This window comes from Macadamia integrifolia, unplaced genomic scaffold (genome assembly GCF_013358625.1).
Source record: "Macadamia integrifolia cultivar HAES 741 unplaced genomic scaffold, SCU_Mint_v3 scaffold170, whole genome shotgun sequence".
Lineage (NCBI taxonomy): Eukaryota > Viridiplantae > Streptophyta > Magnoliopsida > Proteales > Proteaceae > Macadamia > Macadamia integrifolia.
This window is the reverse complement of record NW_024868316.1, coordinates 509504-533072: the sequence shown is the minus strand read 5'-3', so window position 1 is coordinate 533072 and position 23569 is coordinate 509504. Positions and strand designations below refer to the sequence as shown.

The following is a 23569-nucleotide window of genomic DNA, read 5'->3' as shown; positions in this document are numbered from 1 at the left end:
TGAATCCCATAAGGATGGGGAAAAAATACATCACTAAGTTAGTATAATTAAAATGATAGTAATCCATGTGTCAAATCAAAATTGCATGAATTTGAATAATTAATATAATAGGTAAGGTGATTTGAAAATCAACCATAAATATATAAACTGTTACACCCGTGCCCTGACCCGATCTAATTTGAATTATTGTGACAGGTCTCGAACCGAAGATCGGAAGTACAATCAGGTTTTGGTTCACGGCCATCCATTACCGAAGGGGAAGAGATGACCCCACATATTTGTGCATTACTTGTCAGTCCAACTAGAGGGGATTCTTACCTTCCGATCCCAGACGGTAAGTGATCCGACTCCCCACACAAGAATCCCTGCACATACTAACATTATCGAAGACTATGAGCATGGCTGAGGGCAACTACCCATGCAAGGCCAGTTGGTAGACAACAAGCAGTCAAGACAGTCTGCTGTCATGAGCACCAAAAACAGCCTCAGCCTGAATCCGGTGACTATTTTCGGTGACCAAACAGGCTGTTGTCAGGGTTTCGATGCCCATAGGTCCTGCCACTCGCATCGTAGACAACTCCGGATGATCCCAAATCATCCTCCACACATTCCTTATGACATGAGCACTTTACAGACCTAAGTAGTTAGAGTTAGATCCTCGTGCTCCAAAAATTGGATTAACCCGATCGGACCGAATAGGATTCAACCAAACGGGCCCTAATGCCAATTTGCCTTATAAGTGGAAAATGTGGAATTCATTTCCTCATTTAACTTGTGCTCAACATAAGAGAGGAGAAAAAGGAAGAGGAAGAAGAAGAAAAGGAAGAAGAGAAGGAAAGGACTTACCTTGGTCTCGGCTGCCGCATCGTTGCTGGAAATCTCTGTCAGAGGTAAGTATAACCTCCCATACAACTCCCTCTCTTCATTTTGACCTAGGCCAAGCTAGGTTTGGATGGAATCTTAGTGTCCAAACCATGTTGAGCTCAGGGAATGCGTGTTCCACCTCCCCGGTGCCATTGCTGAGCTCAAACCGAATTCAGTAAACTCTGGCAACAAGATTGGCCAAATGACAACCTAGGATTTCGATCAATCGATCAATGTATCTCCCAAATGGATTAGTGGAATCGGGATTTTATTAGCTTAGAATGATGCTAAGAACATCCCCTACAAACTTCATAGAACAAATCCCGATGATCGAGCCTGAGCTGAAGAGCCCTAATTCACTAGGCAGTTGTTGTACTGCCATCGGAAGCAAGCCACCAGAAACACTGGGCCTACTTCTAGTGGGATGTTTCCTATGAACCCCTGAGCCTTAGGAGCTCTCTGCCACCTCCACCGGAAACAACACTGATATTTCCAGTGGGAAGTGTCTGTTTTTGTTGGGTGTTTCCAGTGACATTAGTCACTGATATTCCTTGTTTGTACCCTTTGGGGGGGTGACCCATGTGGGTCCCTCCCAGTGTTTTTGACACGTATTGATGTACGGTTACCTTTGTGTCTAGGACAGTGATGCGCATGAGCCCCGAGGTCAGAATTGAGTTGATCGATCGGTGGCTATACTTAAACCTTAACAGACACGAGCATAAACAAGGTGAGGGATGGTTGCTTTATTTTTGGGATTGTTTTATTATTATAGAACTACACACATGTGTAGGATTATACATGATTATTAATTGCTCAAATGATGATGGTATGCTATCACATGTTACATTTTTACTGAAATAAAATGAAATATTGTGAAAATGTATGGCAGGATCCAGTGTGGCTGAGGTGGTACTGGTACCGTGATCATCGTGTGTTTGTTGTATGTATGAGACAAAATTCGATGTGGCCGAGGTGGTACTGGTGCCATGATTGGTATGCTTGTTGCATTCATGCATTGATTATGTGCATTAGAGTTAGTTGTAGTCGCGGATTACACCTTGTGGCCGATGTGTTACAGGTATCGTGTGCTCCAGGATTACATTTGGAAATGGATATGCTTCGTGGTCGACGATTGGTACCGGTGTTGCATAGTCTATACTCAACTATTATATGCATGCTAGATTAGGTAAACGGTCGAGGGTTACACTTTTTGGCCGATGTGTTACCGGTATCGTGTACCCGTGACTGTATTTGAAGATGGATTACACTTGGTGCCTGATGTGTTACTGGTATCGTGCAATTCATACTAATTGTATCATTATGAAGGCATGTAGCATATATGTGGTTAGGTATCACTCCCTATGCTATGAACACTTTTCAGCAGGGGTTAAGGTGTTGGATAACCCATTGTGGTATGTTCGATGTGCCTTTCCAAAAGGCCATACCTGTGATACAATGTGATTGTTGCCAGAGGCAAAAACTTGTCAGGCGTGGCCGATGATTGGTACCGGTCTAGTGACAGCCAAGAGGAGGTTATCAGGGGTTTACTGGGTAACCCATGGACGCATACGAGGATCGATAAGTTCTATTCATAGCTAGGGTTTGTATCCCTACATAGTCGATGGTGGTTTCGAGACGAGCAATATAGCCGAGTGTGCCATAGTAGCATTTACCAGACTTAGTTGTATTGTTAGGTGGATAATAAAATGTATGAATTGCATCACGAGCATCATGAACTATATGTTTAATTTCTATTATCATGCATCATAAATTATTACTATGATTGTTTGTCTTGAATGTGCTTGAACCCCACCCCTCACTGAGCGAGTTGGAAAGCTCACCCCACGTATACACCCTTTTTTTTAGATGATGATGCAGGTACTATGGTGCCGATGGCGTGTGACCCAGAATCCTCTGGATCAGAGTACGGTGTGAGCGACTGGTGGATACCAGAAGCGAAGAAGCACAATCAGGACTGTGCTTGCGACCATTGTGCTTACGCTGCACCACGATATTGTACATCATATTTTTTATACTTTTGATATAGACTGTGGATTATATATTTTGGGATTTAAATTTTTGAATCTTGGATAATTGTAACATAATAATTTGGTTATGGATATTATATTATCATTAGATATTTTTCATTTTTATTTATGATTCCGCTATTATACTCTGATTCCACTACTTTTAGTTAGTTTGTGATGTGAGATTGTGAAATGTTAAGGTACTGCGATCAGAGATCCTAGTAGGAACATAAGACAGATACGTGTCTTACTCACACCACCGATATTCCTAATGGTAAATTGGGTCTACTAGAAGTGGGGTGTGACATAGACCAAATAAGGAAATAATGTGAGGTGGGGAGATAACATACAATATTTAATATGGTTTATAATAGACAGTAATGATAAGGCAACTTAGGAGTTTCTATAAGTGTCCAACAACCAAAAAGGCAGTTATGCCTCACCACATTGTCACCATAAAATGTATGAGTCTAAAAAAGGAAATTTACGAATTCAAAAACATTTAAAAACTTACCAAAACAAGAGTGGTGATAAGGCCTAAGAATCTTGGACTTTGGTCAACAAGTTTATATTTTGACCGCCATGCCATCCATTAAAAACATTGACTTTGACTGCCCTGTCATTAGCTGACTCATCACTTCAGGTTAGGGTTGGACTGAGTCAAAGAAAAATTAGGGGTATTACACAAGTTGAGCTTGAATCAGCTCTAGATATTATATATGAAAAAGAAAAGAAAAAGAATAAACTCACTAAACTCCTCAAAGAAAGCAGTGAAGAGATGAAGTATCTCAAAGAGATAAATCAAATTGCAATTGAACTTGAAGAACAACTTTCATTAAAGATAACAAAGAATGAAGATCAAATGAATCAAATAGACTCCCTCAAAGCACAATTGGATGACAAAGAAAGAGAGATAAGTAGCTACCTTGACATAGAGATGGCATTAAAAGAGTTGAAGAGAAAAATGCAGAGAATGACTGAGACTGAGAGCATACCACCAACAATAACCATGTAGGTTCCTCAGACATAGGCATAGAGCAGTAGAGTGTTAGATGAGATTCTCAGTGCACAGAGTGTTGTACCCGTGCCCAGACTCAGTCTAATTTGAACTGATGTGATAGGTTTCAGATCAGAGATCGAAAGCACGGCCAGGTTTTGGCTCGCGGCCGCCTATTGCCAAAGGGGGAGAGATGACCCCAAGTGTTCGTGCATCACGTGCCAGTCTAATTGGAGGGGTTTCGTACCTTCCAATCCCAGTTGGTAAGTGACCCGAATCCTCACACATAAGTCTAGGCACGTATCAAAGTTGCCGAAAGATCTTGAGCATGGAGGAGGGAAACCACCCATGCAAGACCAGCCATAAGACAACACTCAGTCAAGATAGCAAGATATCTTGACTACCGAAAATATGCCACTGGATCCACTAGGCCTGAATCCAGTGGGCTATTTTTGGTGAACATAACAGGTTGCTGTCATGGTGTCGATGCCCGTAGGTCCTGCCACTCACATCGTAAACAGTCTTGGATGATCCCAAATCATCCCCCACACTTTACTCGTGACGTGAATGCAATTTGAACCTAAGTGGATGGGTTCAAATAGGGTCCAACCATACAGACCCTAAGGTCCATTTTAACTTATAAGTTAGAAATGAGGAATTCATTTTCGCATTTCTATTGTGTCCAACGTAAGGAAGGAGAGAAAAAGGAGAAGGAAGAAGAATAAGAAGGAAGAAGAAGAAGGAGAAGGCTTACCTTGGTGTCGGCTGCCGCCAAGTTGTTGGAATCGCTACCAGAGGTAAGTACACTCACTTCCACCACTATCTCTCTTCATTTTGACCTAGAAAAAGCTAGGTATGGATGGAATCTTAGGTACAAACCATGTTAAGGTCGTAGAATGTGTGTTCTACCCTCCCGGTATTGTTACCGAGCTCGAACCAAGCCCGATGGGCTCCGGTAACATGTATTGCCAAAAGACCAACTAGAGTTTCGATCATTCGATCGATGTATCTCCCAAACGGCTCAATGGAATTAGAATTTTATTGGTTTAGAATGATGCTGGGAACATCCCCTACAAACTCCACGGAACAAATCCCGACGATGGGGCCAGAGCTAGAAAGCCCCAAAATGGGTGGACTGTCCGAAACCACCACCAGAAACAGCCCACCGGATCCACTGGGACTGCTTTTGGTGGCATATTTCTTATGGACCACTGAGCCTTAGAAGCTCTCTGTCAGTTCCATCAGAAACAGGACTGATATTTTCGGTGGAAATTCCTTGTTTCCGGTGGGTGTTTCCGGTGACATTATTGTCACTGATAGATTTTATCTGTACCCTTTGGGGGTGATCTATATGGGTCCCTCTTATTATTTTCGACATGTACTGATGTACGACTGTCCTTGTATCTAGGACAGTGATGCGCACAAGCTCCGAGACCGAAACTGAGTGGATTGATCGATGGCCTTATCTGAACCCTAACTCAAGCAGAGATCAACAAAGTGAGGGATGGTTGTTTTATTTTGGATTGTTTAATTATTATAGAATTGGCCACATGCGTAGATTTAATATGTTTAATTATATTGCTCACATGATGATGGTGATTATCATATGTTACATTCTTATGGATTTCATACAAACTGTTCATTTATATGTATGGATCCAGTGTGGCCGAGGTGGTACCGGTACCGTGATCGTTGGGTATTTGGTTGTGTGTGATACGAAATTCAGCTTGGCCGAGATGGTACTGGTGCCGTGATTACCGTGTATATGTTGCATTCATACATTGATTATGTGCATTAGAGTTAGTTGTAGTCATGGGTTATACCTTGTTACCAAGGTTTCGCTGGTATCGTGTACCCTGGGACTGTATTTGGAAATGGATACGCTTTGTGGCCGATGATTGGTACCGGTGTCGCGTAGTCCATACTCAACTGTGATATGTATGCTAGATTAGGTAAATGGCCTCGGATTTCACTTTGTGGCCAAGGTCTCACTGGTATCGTGTACCCAGGACTGTATTTGGAGATGGATTATATTTTTTGACCAAGGTCATGCCGGTATCGTGTAATTCATACTAATTGTATAACCATGAAGGCATGTGGCGTATATGTGGTTAGGTGTCACTCCTTATGCTATGAACCCTTGCAAACAGGGGTTGAGGTGTTAGATAACCCATTGTGGTATGTTCGATGTGCCTTTCCAGAATGCCACAGTTACGGTAGGATGTGATTGTAGTCGAAGGTGGGAACCCGTACGGCGTGGCCGATGTGTTACCAGTGCCATGACTACCAGGAGGGGGTTATCAGGGGTTTGTTGGGTGACCCATGGATGCATACGGGGACCGATAGGCTTCTATTCACAGCTAGGGTTTGTATCCTTGCATAGTCAATGGCGGTTCCGAGGTAAAGAATACAACCTAATGCGTCGTAGTAGCATTTACCAGACTTAGTTTGTATTGTTAGGTGGATAATAAATAAATGAACTGCATCATGAGCATCATGGACTATGTGTTTAATTTTTATTATCATGCATCATGAATTGTTATCACTACTGTCTTGCTTGGATGTGCTTGACCCCACCCCTCACTAAGCGAGTTAGAAAGCTCACCCCACGTATACACACTTTTTAGATGATGATGCAGATACGGTCGTGCCTGTGGCTAGTGACTCTTTTTCCTCTGGGCCTGAGTACGGAGTGAGTGACTGGTGGATGATGGAAGCGGAGGAGCATGGCCAGAACTGTGCTTGTGACTTTTGTGCATACGCGATGCTATGAGGTGTTCAGCATATTTTTGATTATGTTGATACAGGTCTGTGAATATTATGCTTTAAACTTGATATATGTAAGTCTTGAAGGATTGTAAACAGAATCACTTAGTTAATGACATTATGTTTTTCATTAGATAATTTCTTCATTTATATTTGATGATTTCACTATTATACTCTGATTTAGCTGCTTTTGGTTTGTTGTGATGTGTGATTGTGAAATGTTAAGGTACTGCTATCAGCGATCCTAGTAGGTTTGTAAGACATGCACGTGTCTTACTCACACTGCCGATATTCATAATGGTAAGTTGGGTCTACTGGAATTAGGGTGTGACACAGAGACCAGCATGTATCAAATAAGGTATTGAATATAATGCAAGTGAGTCATCCAGACAGGGTGAGAACAGAATGAGACAGGAGGATCCACAATGTCAGTGCAGAGGAAAGATAACAAAAAATCAAAAGGGTAAGCAGGTTGTGTTTGCTCAGACAGGTGACTGTTGGTTCTGACAGGAGAAGTTTACAGGTACAAACTCAAGGGAAGCGGAGTGCATTTAATAGGGACAGATACAAATACAACTTTACTCCAGTTAGTCAGTAGAGGCCAATTAGACAGTTGGATATGGTGGCCACTGCAGACAAGAGACACCTCTAGTGAGGCCAAACACTTTCTTCCCAGGGTACTGTGTTTGAGATTTTAAAATGTAACCGCAAGCATACGGATCAATGTAGCTACGAGTCGAACACAGGGAGAGCAGCCACTTTATTTTTTTTTTTGCTTTTTTTAATAATGCGAAAGTGAACCGATTAATGATTGTGATCTAATTCTAATTATCGTCCTAAATATATGTAATTAAAATAACATCCTAACCATTCGTCATCTAAGAATTTAAACACACAAGCCACGCAATTAAAATTAAATAAATAAATATATGAAAATAAACACCCCATGCAATTAAAAAGCAATGAAGGAAAAAAAATGCTGAAACAAAAATAAAGTAAAAGAAAGGGGATAAAGCTAGAGAGAGACTCACAAGTAAGTTTCTCTACTTAGCTCGAGGGATGCATCATAATATGAGCTTCCTTACTTGACCAGAGAGTCACTCTTACAAGGGTTACTCTACTTGGCTTTAGGGAAAGTGAGACAATTAAAATAAAAACAATAAAATGATGGTTCTATGGCTAGAAGCGGTAAAGTCAACACATACACTAGCTATGAATCTTGGGGGAAAGGGATAACAATAATGTAACGACTGAAATTAAAATCCTAAATTAAGAAAGAAAAGGTAGTCAGAGGAGGGAATGAGAGGGAGGAGAGAAGACTACTGAAGGAGCCTACTTACTTGAACTTCAACCCTTGAACTGAAAACTTGATCGATTTGAGATACTACCAGTACTAAAAACCAGATCTGGAATAAACCAAATCTGAAATTTCTAGTATTAGAGAAAATAAATCTGAAGAAAAAAATTGAACTTGAAAGACATGCTTCATAGCTTGTTCTTGTCACCTAAAACTAAGCTTAGAATTAGAACTTGAAAATTACAACTTCAATTATTTAAACAATAAAAATAAAAGACTGAATAAAAAACAAAAGTACTTGCATTAATTGAATAAAAAGAACTTACAAAAGTGTTTAAAGCATAAACCTAGAACTAGAGCTAGAGAAAGAGATAGAGCAACTAAGAAAAATCATAGAAGAAGAATGAAGTGCCTCCTCCCCTTGTGTTAATTCTATTATATAGAGAATGGGAGAGGGAAGCTAACGATTTTAGCTTCTAAAAAAAAGATTTTTTTTTTATTTTGTTGATGAAGTGGAGGAGAGAGAAGAGAGAAAACGTGTGGAAAGAGATCTCCCATGACTCCCTTTTTCAAAATTTCTCTCTCTTCTTGCACAAGAAACCCCCTTTGGCCGATTTTTCTTTCTTGGATTTGGAAAATATTCTATTTTAATGAGAGAAAATCTTCTAAAAAAAAACCTCAACAACATAGTAGCTAAGAGGTTCGAACTTGAGACCTCCTAATAAGCAAGGGATTTTACACAACACAACTCACCAACTATGTTAGGTAGTTGTTGTTACTAAAAACAAATCTTCAATTACTTAAGAATGTGGTCCATCGATCCTTATTGGTATTTGAAATATTCCTTATACCCTTGGGACAACTATAGATGGGTTGGTTCTGCATCTCGATTCAGTTCTGATCCATTATTCTTTTTCTTACCCGAAAAGAATAATCACTTATACGGTTAACTAAACGAATGTGTACTTGCAATTGAACATATCCATCTTGCTCAGAATTTCATCCTCTTCGCAAACATGAAAAGCAATAGGACCTCTTTATATGTAAAATTAGAGATACAACACCCGATAATCCTTAAGGCCTTGAAAATATAAAACCTGCAAAAAGAGAGTAAAACCCAAGGTAGCTCCATTCTAAATATGTAAAATGCATATTTTACTACACTAGATTTCACACATAAATGTGTTCATCAAAATTCCCCCACACTTAGACTTTGCTAGTCCTCGAGCAAAACAAAAAGAAAAAGAATAAAAACCTAACTCACGTTCGTAGGAATCACGGTTCCACTTAGCATGTGCAACAAGCCTTTAAACCCCTAGGTCACCCCTAGTGGATGAGTTGTGTCTCGTGGGTGTTTGCAGTGAATATACATCCAAAATTTAGCATAAACAAATCCCAACCTTGGCTAAAGGTAAGGGCCATACCAATCCGGAGCAAAGATAATTCCTCTTACAAGGGACCCCCACACTTGAACTTTTATTACCCTTTATCAATTTCAGGGACTAGCATATTTCTTAATTTGGAACTCACTTCGTCTCTTTCAAAACATCTTATATTAAGGAAAAACCACTTGTGAAGAAATAGGGAACCAATTACTAAGGTGTTGGAGTGTTTTTGACCAAACATGTTACCTAGCATTAATGACATTTGCATATTCTTTTTTCCTTTTTTCACTTAATAAACTCTATTCTACTCCACTACTTTTGGCCTAAATGACATGGTGGAGCAAACACCAGATACCCAAGTTACTATGTAGCTTCACTTTTTATATATGCCTACAAAAACAGTGATGTTAGAGTTCTTTCAGAAGTTTCCTCCCTAGGAATTTTGATGAAGACACTATGCTTCCTGAGGCGCAATGCACTGTCTAGTTCCAAGGGAATCAACTCTTATTCTTCTTTATACCGCATTTCACACTTCATTTAAAATTGTTTATTTGTCAACACATGCCAAATTAAAAAGAATGTCTCAACTCCAAATCAAAAGTACAAGGAACCCACAGATTTACATCTGGTCCAACACCATAAAACAAGGGTCTCTTATTTTTCAAAAGAAAGTTCCATCTCAAGACACAGACTTGTTCTTTCTTCTCAATAGGGTTTTTATACGTTCAAAATGCGTATCTTAATCAAAATTTTTATTTTCATACCTCAAGTAACCGAATGGTATGATCATTAGCCAAAAGCCAAAGTAGAACTTCATCCTTAGCAAGCTCAAAAATAAAAAGAAAAACAAAGAAAAAAAAATGAAAAAAGCAAAGACTAGTTTCCCTCCCCCACACTTAAGTCATGCAATGTCCTCAATAAATGAAAAGAATTAAAAGCCAAGACAATGCAAGGGAGTCATACCGAATTAAAAGTTAGTCATCAATGTAAAGAAGTTCATGGAGATCCATGGCCTCTTCACTACCAGTAGTAGGAAACTCGAGGAATGGTTTCAAACGCTGACCATTAACTTTCAAAATTACTCCTATTCCTAGATTTAGAATCTCCACAGCCCCATGGTCCATCCCATCTGGATCTAAACTTACCAGGGAAAAGATGCAATCGAGAGTTGTACAATAAGATTTTATCACCAATTGTAAAAGATTTACAAAAAATGTGCTTATCCTTGTAAATCCTAGAACTTTCATAGGCATCATTCCTAAGTTCATCCAAGTCAGATAGTTAGAGCCTACGATGAATTCCTATATCAGACAAATCAAAGTTGAGCTTTTTGATGGCCCAAAAGGCCTTATGCTCTAACTCAACTTGTAAGTGTCAAGTTTTTTCATACACCAAAAGGTAGAGAGATAGACCAAGGTCAGTCTTGAATGCAGTTCAATGGGCCCACAAGGCATCAATAAGCCTAAGAGATCAATCCTTACGGTTGGGATTAACAATTTTCTTCAAGATTTGTTTGATCTGCCTATTAGACACCTACACTTGGCCACTAGTTTAGGGGTGATAAGGGGCAGATAACTTATTGGTGATCCCATACTTTTTCTTTAAGGTCTCAAAAGGCCGATTACAAAAATGAGTACCCCTATCACAAATTATTGCATGTGGTGCACCAAAGCGAGAAAAAATATTCTCTTTGAGAAACTGGACCACCACTTTGTGGTCATTAGATTTACAAGGTATGGCCTCTATCCATTTAGAAACGTAATCAACAGCCAGAAGTATGTATAAATTCCCAAAGGAATTAGGGAATGGTCCCATGAAATCGATGCCCCATACATTAAAGATCTCAACTACCAAAATAGGGTTGAGAGGCATCATGTTCATCTTATTGATATGGCCAAAAGACTGGCTGGTGGGACAAGCCTTGTAAAAATTAAAAGTATCTCTGAAAAGAGTGGGTCAATAAAATCCGCATTGGAGAACCTTTGTGGCAATCTTCTTAGGTCCAAAGTGTCCACCACATGTATAATCATGGAAAAAGAGAGAATAGAATGTTGCTCATGATCAGGAACACATCGTCGGATAATCTGATCTGGACATATCTTAAACAAATAAGGATCATCATAGAAAAAGTGTTTAACTTGGGAATGAAACCTATACTTATCTTGGGACCAGTGATCCGGAGTCACACCTAAAACTAAGAAGTTGACAATGTCAACAAACCATAGCTCACTGGACACTGTAGATAACTGTTCATTTGAAAAGTTCTCATTGACTAGAGAATCGACAGTCAAGGAATTGGGAAGCCGGGATAAATGGTCTGCAACTATATTTTCAACTACTTTCGTATCCCTAATTTCTAAATCAAATTCTTGCAAAAGTGAAATCCACCTAATGAGACGGGCTTTGGCATCCTTCTTCTGAACTAGGTATCTAAGAGAAGAATGATCAGTATACACCACCACATGTGAACCAATTAAATAAGACCGAAACTTTTCTAATGCAAACACAACAGCTAAAAATTCTTTTTTAGTGGTTATATAATTGAGTTGTGCATCATTTAAGGTCCTACTAGCATAATAAATGACAGTAGGTAACTTATTAATCTTTTGACCCAAAAGCACTCCTATGAAAAAATCTGAAGCATCACATATCAGTTCAAAAGGTTCAATCCAAACAGGTGGTTGAACAATGGATGCATTGGTCAACTCCTTCTTAAGTTGTTTGAAGGATTCTAGGCACTCTTTAGAAAACTCAAAAGTTTGATCTTTGGCAAGTAATGAAGTGAGTGGTCGGACTAATTGACTAAAGTTCTTAATAAACCTTCTGTAGAAGCCCGCATGGCCTAGAAAAGACCGGATGTCCTTAACAGATTGAGAAGGTGGTAAGTTATCAATTAAATCCACTTTGGCTCTATCTACCTTAATTCCCTCCTTGAATATTACATAGCCTAAAACAATACCAGATTTAACCATAAAATGGCATTTCTCCCAATTTAAAACCAAATTCTTAGATGTGCATCTTTTCAAAACTAGGGAAAGATGATGAAGACATTTAGAATAGGAATTCTCATGAATTGAAAAGTCATCCATAAATACTTCTAAGAATTTTTCGACTATGTCAGAAAAGATGCTCATCATGCATCGTTGGAACGTAGCAGGGGTATTGCAAAGCCTAAAGGGCATACGCCTGTAAGCAAATGTTCCATATGGGCATGTAAAAGTAGTCTTATGTTGGTCCTCTAAAGCAATTGGGATTTGGTTATAGTCAGAATATCCATCAAGGAAATAATAGTATTCATGTCCAGCTAACCTCTCTAACATCTAGTCAATGAATGGCAATGGGAAGTGGCCTTCCAAGTTGCCACATTAAGTTTCCTATAGTCTATGCACACTCTCCACCCTGATTGGACACGGGTTGGAATTAGTTTATTATTGGCATTGGGAACTACAATCACCCCAGACTTCTTAGGCACTACATGAACTGGGCATACCCATTGGCTGTCAGAAATATAATAAATTATTCTATGATCCAAGTACTTTAGGATCTCTTTCTTAATGGCTTCCATCATCATAGGCTTAGCTCTTCTTTAGGGTTCCGTGGATGGTTTGGAACCGTCCATACGATGTATATGATGTTGCACAATAGAAGGGTTTATACCCTTGATATCAGTCATGGTCCAACCTAGGACTTCCTTATTATCTTTTAACATTTTAAGTAACTCCTCTTCCTGGCTAGAAGTCAAATTTAAAGAAATTATTACAGAAAGAGTCTAGTCAGGCTCTAGGAAAGCATACCTCAAATTAGATGGTAATTCCTTAAGATCTAGCTTAGGGGGCTCAACTATGGAAGGTTTGGGAATGGAATTGGAAAGGGGTCCTAAGGGCTCCACAGGTGTGTGAAGACTCAAGACTTTAGAAAAAAAAATTTTACTATCATCATCCAACTCATCCATACACTCTTGGAATTCTGAATCAAAATCAATATCAAAGTTGATAATTAAATCATCAGAAAAATCCAGAAAATCCTCAAGCATATTGATCTCTTCTTCCATATGTGGTTGTTTACCTATCCTAAACATGTTAAATTCAACAGTTTGGTTGCCAAAAGATAACCTTAAAAAACCATTCCGACAGTTGATTAATTCATTACTGGTAGTCAAGAATGGTCTTCCTAGAATTATTGGGATCTCATCCTTGGTTGACAAGGGCTTGGTATCTAACATAATGAAATCAACAGGGAAAATAAATTCCCCCACCTTTAGTAAGACATCCTCAACAATCCCTTTAGGAATCTTAACAGACCTATCTACCAACTGAAGAGTAGTTCCAGTGGTTTTCAATTCTCCCAATCCTAGTTGCTTGTACACATGGTAAAGTAAAAGATTTACACTTACGCCAAGGTCAAGTAAGGCATGCTCAATGTAGGTGTTGCCTATAACACAAGATATGGTAGGGCTCCCTGGATCCTTATACTTGGGTACTATATGCTGAGTAATTGTAGAACTAATGTTACCTGCCAAGAATGCTTTTTTGGGTACACTAGTGATACGTTTGTGAGTACAAAAATCTTTCAGTACCTTGTATAGGCGGAGATCAGGGATATGGCATCCAAAAGAGGGATGTTCACTTCTACCTTTTTGAAGACTTCTAAAATTTTATCTATGGTAGCAATCTTCTTTTTGTTTACCAAGCATTAGGGAATAGGATAAGAGGAACATAAGGATTGTTAGGGATTTGCCCTTTTTCAGAAGAATCATTTTTTGTTTCCTCAACTAGATCATCTTTAATTTCAAAAGAATCTTTAGGTTCATCAGACGAAGCTGGAACAAAAGGCACACTTGTGTCCTCAACTGAAGGAGAGTTAACAGGAGTAATATATAGGAAAGATTTAGGAACGCTCTCTTGGTACTCTCTACCACTCCTAAGGGCATAAACAACATTACATTGATTAGATGTCCCTTGTTGGGTCTGACCTTATACTATATTCAGTGGTGCATTAATAGGTGCTTGTGAACTAACAGGCTGATGATACCTAGGGTTAGGCTCTGGTTGACTAGGTAAAGTTCATTTCTCCCTCTCACGCATAATTGAGATAACCTAGGTGAGTTTTCTCGTAAGATTTTGATGGCTTGTCATGAGGAGGGCCATATTTTTTTCTAAGTCACTTATTCTACTTACCTCTCCAGTGTTGGTACCCAGGGTTTGCTGATTAGATGATAGGAGAGGGGCCCATGAAAACGAGCCTGAGGTCCTACATTTGACCTAGGAAAAGTATTTTGGGAAAAAGATTGTTGTGCAAAGGGAGGCCTTTGGGGTCCAGGTGGACCTTGATTATGAAAATTGAAAGGCCCTGCTTGGTTGCCCTGATTCCAAGAAAAATTTGGGTGATTTATCCATCTTGGGTTGTAGGTGTTACTATATGGATTATTTTGGTATAAGGAATTAACACTATCATTAGAAGTGCCCCAAGAGGTGTTGGGGCATTCTTCTATGACATGTCCAGGGGACTAGCACCAAGCACAAATCTAAACCAAATTGACTGATGATGGCTCTCTAGGAACAATAGCCTCATTCCCCTTGATTAGGCTATCCAAATAGGCTTCCTTGGCTACTATCCTATTCACAAAATATCATTTTCCTCCAATGGTTCTTTCACTCTTTTGGGTTGATTTCCACTCATGGGTTTTGTCAGCTAAGTCAAGTAAGAATTCATATACCTTTCCTTCATCTCTAAAGGATGTGAATCCCTCAAGGCATATAGACTCTATCATTTGTTTAGTTGGGTAATCAATACCCTCATAAATTATTTTATATAAATGTCATAAGTCTAAGCCATGGTGAGGGCATTCTTGGAGTACATCCTTGAATCTCTCCATAAGTTTGAAAAAGGACTCACTAGGCTTTTACCTAAACTGAAGGATATCACTTCTAAGCTTATTGGTCTTGTGAGTTAGGAAAAACTTCGTAAGGAATACAACTGTGAACTGCTCCCATTAGGTTATGGAATTTGTGGGTAACCCATACAATCACTTCTTAGCTTGGTCTTTCAATGCAAAAGTGATAAACCTAAGCTTAACAACATCATCAGAAAGCTGTTGGATCTTAATTAGAACACATACCTCTTCAAATTCCGTTAGAAATAGGTATGCATCCTCAGAGGTCAACCCATGGCAGTGGGCAACATAGTGATGTATTGAGATTTGAGTTCAAAATTATTGCCCTGGGCTTGTGGTAGAACTATACAGGAAGGTTGGGTTGTTCTGGCAGGGTAGAACCTATCTTTCAGAGATTTAGGTGAAGGGTTTTTATGTTGGTCTCCCATATTGAAAGGTTTTAAAGAGAGCAAATGTATGAAGTCACTACTTGTTGGATCTCTTCTTTCTAACCGATTCTTAGTATTACGTACCCACCTAACACTAATGCAACAGAAAATTACCCACAACTAGAGTAAAACAAGCACAAAAGAATAGATAGCAAAACTTTTTTTTATGATTTTTTTTTTTTTTTTGCTTTTTGGGAGCTTACCAGCAAGGATCCAGGGTTGCTTAGGTCAATTCCTGAGGTACTGCTACAGGGCGAAACCTATCTTTATCATACTGTGAGGCATAACGACCTCCACCGATACAACTATTATTGCAAGTTATTCTTCTCAAGAATTCAATAAAAGAAAAGGAAAAACAAAACAAAGCAAACAAAGCACTCTGATTTACCAAAAGAAAGCGAAAAATAACATGGAATTGTCTCCCCGGCAACGGCTTCAAAAACTTGTTTGAGATTTTAAAATATAACTACAAGCGTACGGATCAGTGTAGCTACAGGTCGAACACAGGGAGAACAGCCACTTTATTTTTATTTTTTTTTGCTTCTTTTAATAATGCGAAAGTGAACCGATTAATGATTGTGATCTAATTCTAATTATTGTCCTAAACATATGTATCTAAAATAACATCCTAACCATTCGTCATCTAATAATTTAAACACGCAAGCCACGCAAATAAAATTAAATAAATAAATAGCTGAAAATAAACATCCCACGCAATTAAAAAACAATGAAGGAAAAAATGCTGAAATAAAATTAAAGTAAAAGAAAGGGGATAAAGCTAGAGAGAGACTAACAAGTAAGTTTTCTACTTAGCCCGAGGGATGCATCATAATATGAGTTTCCCTACTTGACCAGAGAGTCACTCTTACAAGGGTTACTCTACTTGGCTTTAGGGAAAGAGAGACAATTAAAATAAAAACAATAAAATGATGGTTCTATGGCTAGGAGGGGCAAAGCCAACACATACACTAGCCATGGACCTTGGGGGAAAGGGATAACAATAATGTAACTACTGAAATTAAAATCCTAAATTAAGAAAGAAAGGGTAGTCAGAAGAGGGAATGAGAGGGAGGAGAGAAGATTACTGAAGGAGTCTACTTACATAAACTTCAACCTTTGAACTGAAAATTTGATCGATTTGAGATACTACCAGTACTAAAAACCAGATCTGGAATAAATCAAATCAGAAATTTCTAGTACTAGAGAAAACAAATCTGAAGAAAAAAAATTAAACTTGAAAGACATGCTTCATAGCTTGTTCTTGTCACCTAGAACTAAGCATGAACTAGAACTTGAAAATAACAACTTCAATTGTTTAAACAATAAAAATAAAAGACTGAATCAAAAACAAAAGTGCTTGCATTAATTGAATAAAAAGAACTTACAAAAGTGTTTAAAGCAAAAACCTAGAACTAGAGCTGGAGAAAGAGAAAACTAGAGAAAGAGATAGAGCAACTAAGAAAAAACCCTAGAAGAAGAATGAAGTGTCTCCTCCTCTTGTGTTAATTCTATTATATAGAAAATGGGGGAGGAAAGCTAAAGATTTTAGCTTCTAAAAAAAAGATTTTTTTTTATCTTGTTGATGAAGTGGATGAGAGAGAAGAGAGAAAACGTGTGGAGAGAGATCTCCCACAACTCCCTTTTTTCTATTTTTCTCTCTCTTCTTGCACAAGAAACCCTGCTTGGCGGATTTTTCTTGCTTGGATTTGGACAATATTCTATTTTAATGAGAAATTCCATCCATGCCCTTGTCTTTTTTTTTTCTTCTTCTTCTTTCCTATTTTTTCTCTTTATTTTCTCTCTCTTATTCAAACTTGCCTGCAACTATCTTGGCCGACCTCCTTTAAGTGATGAGTAGGAGTGAGAAAATCTTCTAAAAAAAACCTCAACAAAATGGCAGCTAAGAGGTTCGAACTTGAGACCTCCTAATAAGCAAGGGATTTTACACACCACAACTCATCAACTACGCTAGGTAGTTGTTATTACCAAAAACGAATCTTCAATCACTTAAGGATGTGATCTATCGATCTTTGTTGGCATTTGAAATATTCCTTATACCCTTGGGATAATTGCAGATGGGCTGGTTCTGCATCTGGGTTCAGTTCTAATCCATTATTCTTTTTCTGACCCGAAAATAATAATCACTTGTACGGTTGACCAAATGAATGTGTACTTGCAATTGAACACATCCATCTTGCTCAGAATTTCATCCTCTTCACAACCATGAAAAGAAATATTACCTCTTTACGTGTAAAATTAGAGATATAGCACTCGATAATCCTAAAGGCCTTGAAAATATAAAACCTGCAAAAAGAGAGTAAAACCCAAGGTAACTCCATTCTAAATATGTAAAATGCATGGTTTACTACACTAGATTTCACACATAAATGTGCTCATCATACTGTTACAAGTGCAATACCTATGGTCATAAAATGACAACCTGCAAATTTAATGTCAAGGAGGTGAATTATAAGAGTAGAAATTCTTTTGCATCATTGATGGAAAGGGAGACAAAATGCTATAGATGTGGTGACCATGGTCACATTGCTAGAGAATGTATGATAATTTTCCCCCCAACAAAGACAACAGAGCAAGAATTTGAGATAGGTGCCTTCAACTGCTCAAGTCCAAAGGAAACTAGAAGAGTACCAAGGAGCCAAACATAAAAATAGTCTCTTGGTGTAAATAGGCAAATTTGGATTGAGAAGGGTAGCGAATAAATTGATGATACTTCTCTTGTGGTGCAGCGAATTTTAAGACACAAAACACGTTTGTACCATTAATTCTTGATAGTGGTTGTTTTAGTCACATGACTGGTGACAAGAACATATTTGTAGAACTCAACCAATGTGAAGGAGGAACAGTAAAATTTGGCAACAATGACTGTGCCAAGATTGTAGAAAAAGGCACTGTGAGTCTTGATAATGGCAGGGTAAATACTAATGAAATGTTGTATGTGGCTGAATTAAAGCAGAAATTATTGAGTGTCATCAGATTTGTGACAAAGGACACAAGGTGGTTTTCAACAAGTCCGATTTTGAAGTGAGGCATGCAGATAGTGGAAAGTTGATTGATGTAGGGTCAAAGACTTCAGAAAACATGTATAACTATCTGAGAGTGTCAAAGGATAATGTTTTATGGATAAAAAAGAGGAGCAGTGGCTTTAACACAGAAGGTTGGGACATATAGGTTTTGAAAACTTAGTCAAAATCACATCAAAGAAGGTAGTGAGGGATGTTCCCCAATTGAAGAAGCCATCAAATCCAACATATGCATCTTGTTAGAAGGGCAAACAAACAAGAGTTACCTACAAATCCAAGAAACACTACAAAAGGAGGCCATTAGAGTTAGTGTACACAGATCTATGTGGACCTACCATAATTCAGAGCACTAATAGTGATACATTTTTTTTTTTGTTTTTTATGACTACACCAGGATGACTTGGTTTTAGTTTTTGAAAAACTTGAACAGTTCATTGTCTTCAAGACTCAATTTGAAAATGAGACTAGAAGGAGACTTAAGTGTTTGAGATCCGACAATGGAGCTAAGTACACATTATCCGAGTTTGATGAGTATTGTTTTGAGCATGGAATCATGAGAAAAACATAAGCTATAAAAACACCACAACAAAATGGTGTTGCAGAGAGAAAAAATATAACGGTGCAGGATATGGCTAGGACAATGCTCACTGAGAGCAACCTAGGGAAGAGGTATTGGAGAGAAGCAGTGCACACAACTATTCATATTCAAAAGAGGTGCATGCTTAGACCACATGAAGACAACAACTATTCATATTCAAAATAGGTGCATGCTTAGACCACATGAAGACAAAACTCCATATGGGCTCTAGTTTAAAAGGAAAGCAACTGCAAACTATTTTAGAGTGTTTGGTAGTAAATGCTACATTAAAAGGAATGACAAAAACTTGGGAAAGTTTGATGAGAGAGCAGATGAGGGTATCTTCCTTGGTTACTCAATGAGAAGCAAAGCCTACGGGTGCTACAACAAGACGCTAGGTAAAATTATTAAAAGTGCTCATATGTGAAAAATAGATGAAAAGAGTTTCAATAGACCAAATGATGATGTTTGAGAGTACTCTTTTGATGAAGACCTCACAAGTGATAATAATCAACGTGAGAGTGAGCCTCAAGAAAGACTAGTGGTTGAAGTTGTATCAGACTCTAAGGGTGAACAGGAAGAGAGAAGACCTAGAAGGACTAGAACCAGATTGAATCATCCATTGACACAAGTGATTGGTGACCTAAATTCAGAAATGCAAACAAGAAGAATGATGAAGAAAACATATGCTAACTCTCTTCTGTATCATATAGAGCCCAAGACAGTTGAGGAAACAAGCAGAGATGCTAGTTAGTGAAAGCTATGGATGGAGAACTTGATCATATTGAGAGAAACAACACCTGGGAGTTAGCACCAAGGTCTATAGACAAAAAAGTCAATGGCACAAAATGGGTGTTCAAAAATAAAATGAATGAAGATGGTTATGTGAGAAACAAGGTTAGATTAGTTTGCAAAGGATATGCACAAGTTGAGGGCATTGACTTTGAAGAGACATTTACTCCAGTGGCAAGGTTGGAGGCTATCATGATATTTTTAGCATTGACAGTATACAAAGGCTTCAAGTGTTTCAGATGGATGTCAAGTCAACATTTTTAAATTGCAATCTGGAAGAGGAAGTGTACGTTGAGCAGCCTAATGGATTTCTATTGAGTGAACCCAACTAGGGGTGTCAATTCTTAAACCGAACCGGTAAAACCAGCCGAACCGAACCAATTCCAACACGGACCGATCCGAATCGGAGCCTTATTGGGTCGATTCGGTTTGGAGTATTGCAACCCCAAAACCAAACCGAACCGCACCGGAAACCGAATGAACCCGAAATCAAATCGAAATCGGCTCAAAACCCAGACCGAAACTGAAACCAAACTGGTAAGAAACCGAAACACTCCAAAATTCATTAAAAAAAATCAAAATTTGCATAGTTTTGTAAACATTTGTATGAAAATTCGAATCCAAACTGGACCAAAAATCAAAACCAACCCGGTTACAAATCGATTTAAGAAACCGAAGACAAACCGAAACCAAACCGCATCGAAACCGAAACCAAACCGAAATCAGAATTTCCTTATTGGTTCGGTTTTGGTTTCAACTTTCCCACACCGAAACCGACTCAACCCGGACCAAAACCGAGCCGGACTGACAGATTGACACCCCTAAACCCAACCATGGTTTATAGATAAAAAAAAGCCTTTGTATGGATTGAAACAGGCACCTAGAGCTTAGTACTCAAGACTGGATAGTTATTTGGTCAGATGATTTTCACGAAGGGCATGGTTGGTAGTAACCTCTACATCAGAGTAGTTGATAGCACACAGATTATAGTGGTGGTGTATGTAGATGATATCATTTTTGGTAGCCATAGAGATGAGTTGTGCAGAGATTTTGCTAACCGGATGCAAAGAGAGTTTATAAGCATGCTTCGAGAGTTATCTTTCTTTCTTGGTCTATAGATCAGCCAGTTGAGGGACGGCATTTTCATTTCTCAGACTAAGTATTTGAAAGAAATGTTGAAAAAGTTTACAATGGAGAATTGTAAACCCGTAAGCACTCCAATGATGATCAAATGCAAGTTGAATAAGGAGGATGTGCCACCATCAGTGGATCACACCATGTATAGATCCATGACCGGTAGTTTGTTATATTTGATTGCATCTATGCTAGATATTCTAAAAGCAGTGTGCATGGTTGCCAGATTCTAGGCAGACCCAAAGGAGACACATATTTGAGCAGTAAGGAGGATCTTTAGATACCTCAAGGGGATAGTTGGTTATGGTCTGTGGTACGCTAGGAGTAAGTCTTTTAACTTAAGAGCCTACTTAGATGTAGATTGGACTGGTTGTGTAGATGAGAGAAAGAGTACGTACTAGTGGAGGAGCTTTCTACTTGGGAAAAAGTTTGGTTGTATGGCTTAGTTAGAAGCAAGAGTCAGTTTCTCTACTATAACAGAGGCAAAGTACATTGCAACATCTACCAGTTGTACCCAGATTCTGAAGATGAAATGGATATTGAAAGACTTAAATACAGAGCAAAACCAGTGTGTGGTTATCTATTGTGATGACACAAGTGCGGTCAATATCTCCAAGAACCCAGCGATGCACTCCTGGACGAAGCATATAGCCATCAGGTATCATTTCTTGAGAGAGAAAGCTAGTGTTAAAGAGATTAGATTGGAGTTCATTCCAATAGCTAAGAAAATTGCAGACATTCTCACCAAATCACTGCCCAGTGAGACTTTTGAGAAGCTTAGGGAGCTGATGGGGATGGTTACTTTGCCCAAACATTGATAGTAGCATGGATATAGGGGGAGCATTGCTACTTGCAGTCCCCAAGAACTTTTGGTAGTGTAGTCAAAGGGGGAGAAAAATTAGTGTGGTGAGAGTTGCTAACAATACCAAAGAGAAGATTGTTAGACATTTGGCATTGGTGTTTTGGTAATGGTTGCATTGGCAAGTAGTACAATGTGTGGCATTGTTGGCAACATAGTGTGTGGGATAGTTTGGATAGTTTCGGATGAGTTTGAAGGTGTATTGTATTTATATGCTCCTTTTGGATCATGTCGTGATGTCGATAAAATGGGTAGATGTTCCAATTAAGTTTGGGTGCATTTCGTTGAGTTTGATTTAGTAATGTATTTGCATGCTCCGTTTGGGTCATGCCATGGTGCTCAATGATGTGGCATAGATATGCGTCACAGAGCTATTGAGATGGCATGGGGGCAAGTGGTTTAGTTGGAGTGGTTGGAGTGAGCAGCACTGAGGCAAACAACATACAAAGGGTGCGTGCATGGGTGCGAGGGCCAATGTGCATTAACGCCGAAGAGGAGCAGCAAGGGTTGTGCGACACGGTGGTAGCGCAACGCACAAAGGGTGCGTATATGGGTACAAAGGCCAATATGCATTAACGAATAAGAGGAGTAGCAAGGGATGCTTGGGCGTGCAAGGCCACGGCCATGTGAAGAACAAGCATGAGTGCGTTGGTTTCAATGGGACAGCCCATGGGGTTTCAAGTGTTTTGGTTAAAAAAAAAAAAAAAGATCCAAAAAAATGGCTGAGTATCAATGGTGCTGCCAAGTGTTCACTAGAAGGCATCAATGAGGCTTGGTTTTTGCCATATTCAATATCCTCTTGATGTTGCATCATCTGAGATGTAATTTACACCTAAAAAATCGAAAACAGAGTCCATTTCGGTTAAGTAGGATTCTAATCTGGGCATTGGCAGTGGAGTGCCCATCTCGGGCGCTAAAGATTCTTTTGCACGGCTCCCCATTGGGGTGGAGCAGGGAAACCTAATGCACAACGCTATATTGTGGCCTCTTATGATCCAGTGTAGTAGCATTATGCAGAGTAGATTCTAAATCAAGAGATCTAGTTCTCTTAGATCTAACAATAGGATCCAAGGGTTGATATCATATCCGACTTTTGAAAGGCCATCCAACGGTTGTGTTTTAATCCGCAATACCATACGCACATGCAGAATTCAAATCTTTAAGTAGTGAAGTCGGATTTGTCACTATAAACATGAAAGCCCTACTATGCCTTTAATAAATAAAAATAGACGATTGTGTCCCTATTCGAATTTTGAGCATTAGTTCTCCATTTTAGGGCTAAATTGAATGATTAAAATTGCAGAATTTTAAGGAAAAAAGAGAGAAGAGAGTGGTATAGGTGTTTTAGATTCAAGGGAGCTCCATATTTTCAGATTTGTTAAGAATGATGAGTGCACTTGTTGGGAGCTTTGGGAGTGCTTCAAGTTCATTGATGAGCTTATGTTGAGCTTTTTTGAAGATGTTGATCGTAAAGATGTTCGAGAATGTTGGAGTTGCTTCCAGTGGTTA

General features: G+C 38.8%; 1 non-coding gene across 1 annotated transcript; it reads left to right on the top strand.

Moving 5' to 3' along the window:
• The first annotated feature begins 15164 nt into the window (after nt 1-15164).
• LOC122064645 lies at nt 15165-15271 on the top strand. Its single transcript, XR_006135780.1, has one exon. It is a non-coding gene; the product is annotated as a small nucleolar RNA R71 (small nucleolar RNA).
• Nucleotides 15272-23569: the final 8298 nt, after the last annotated feature.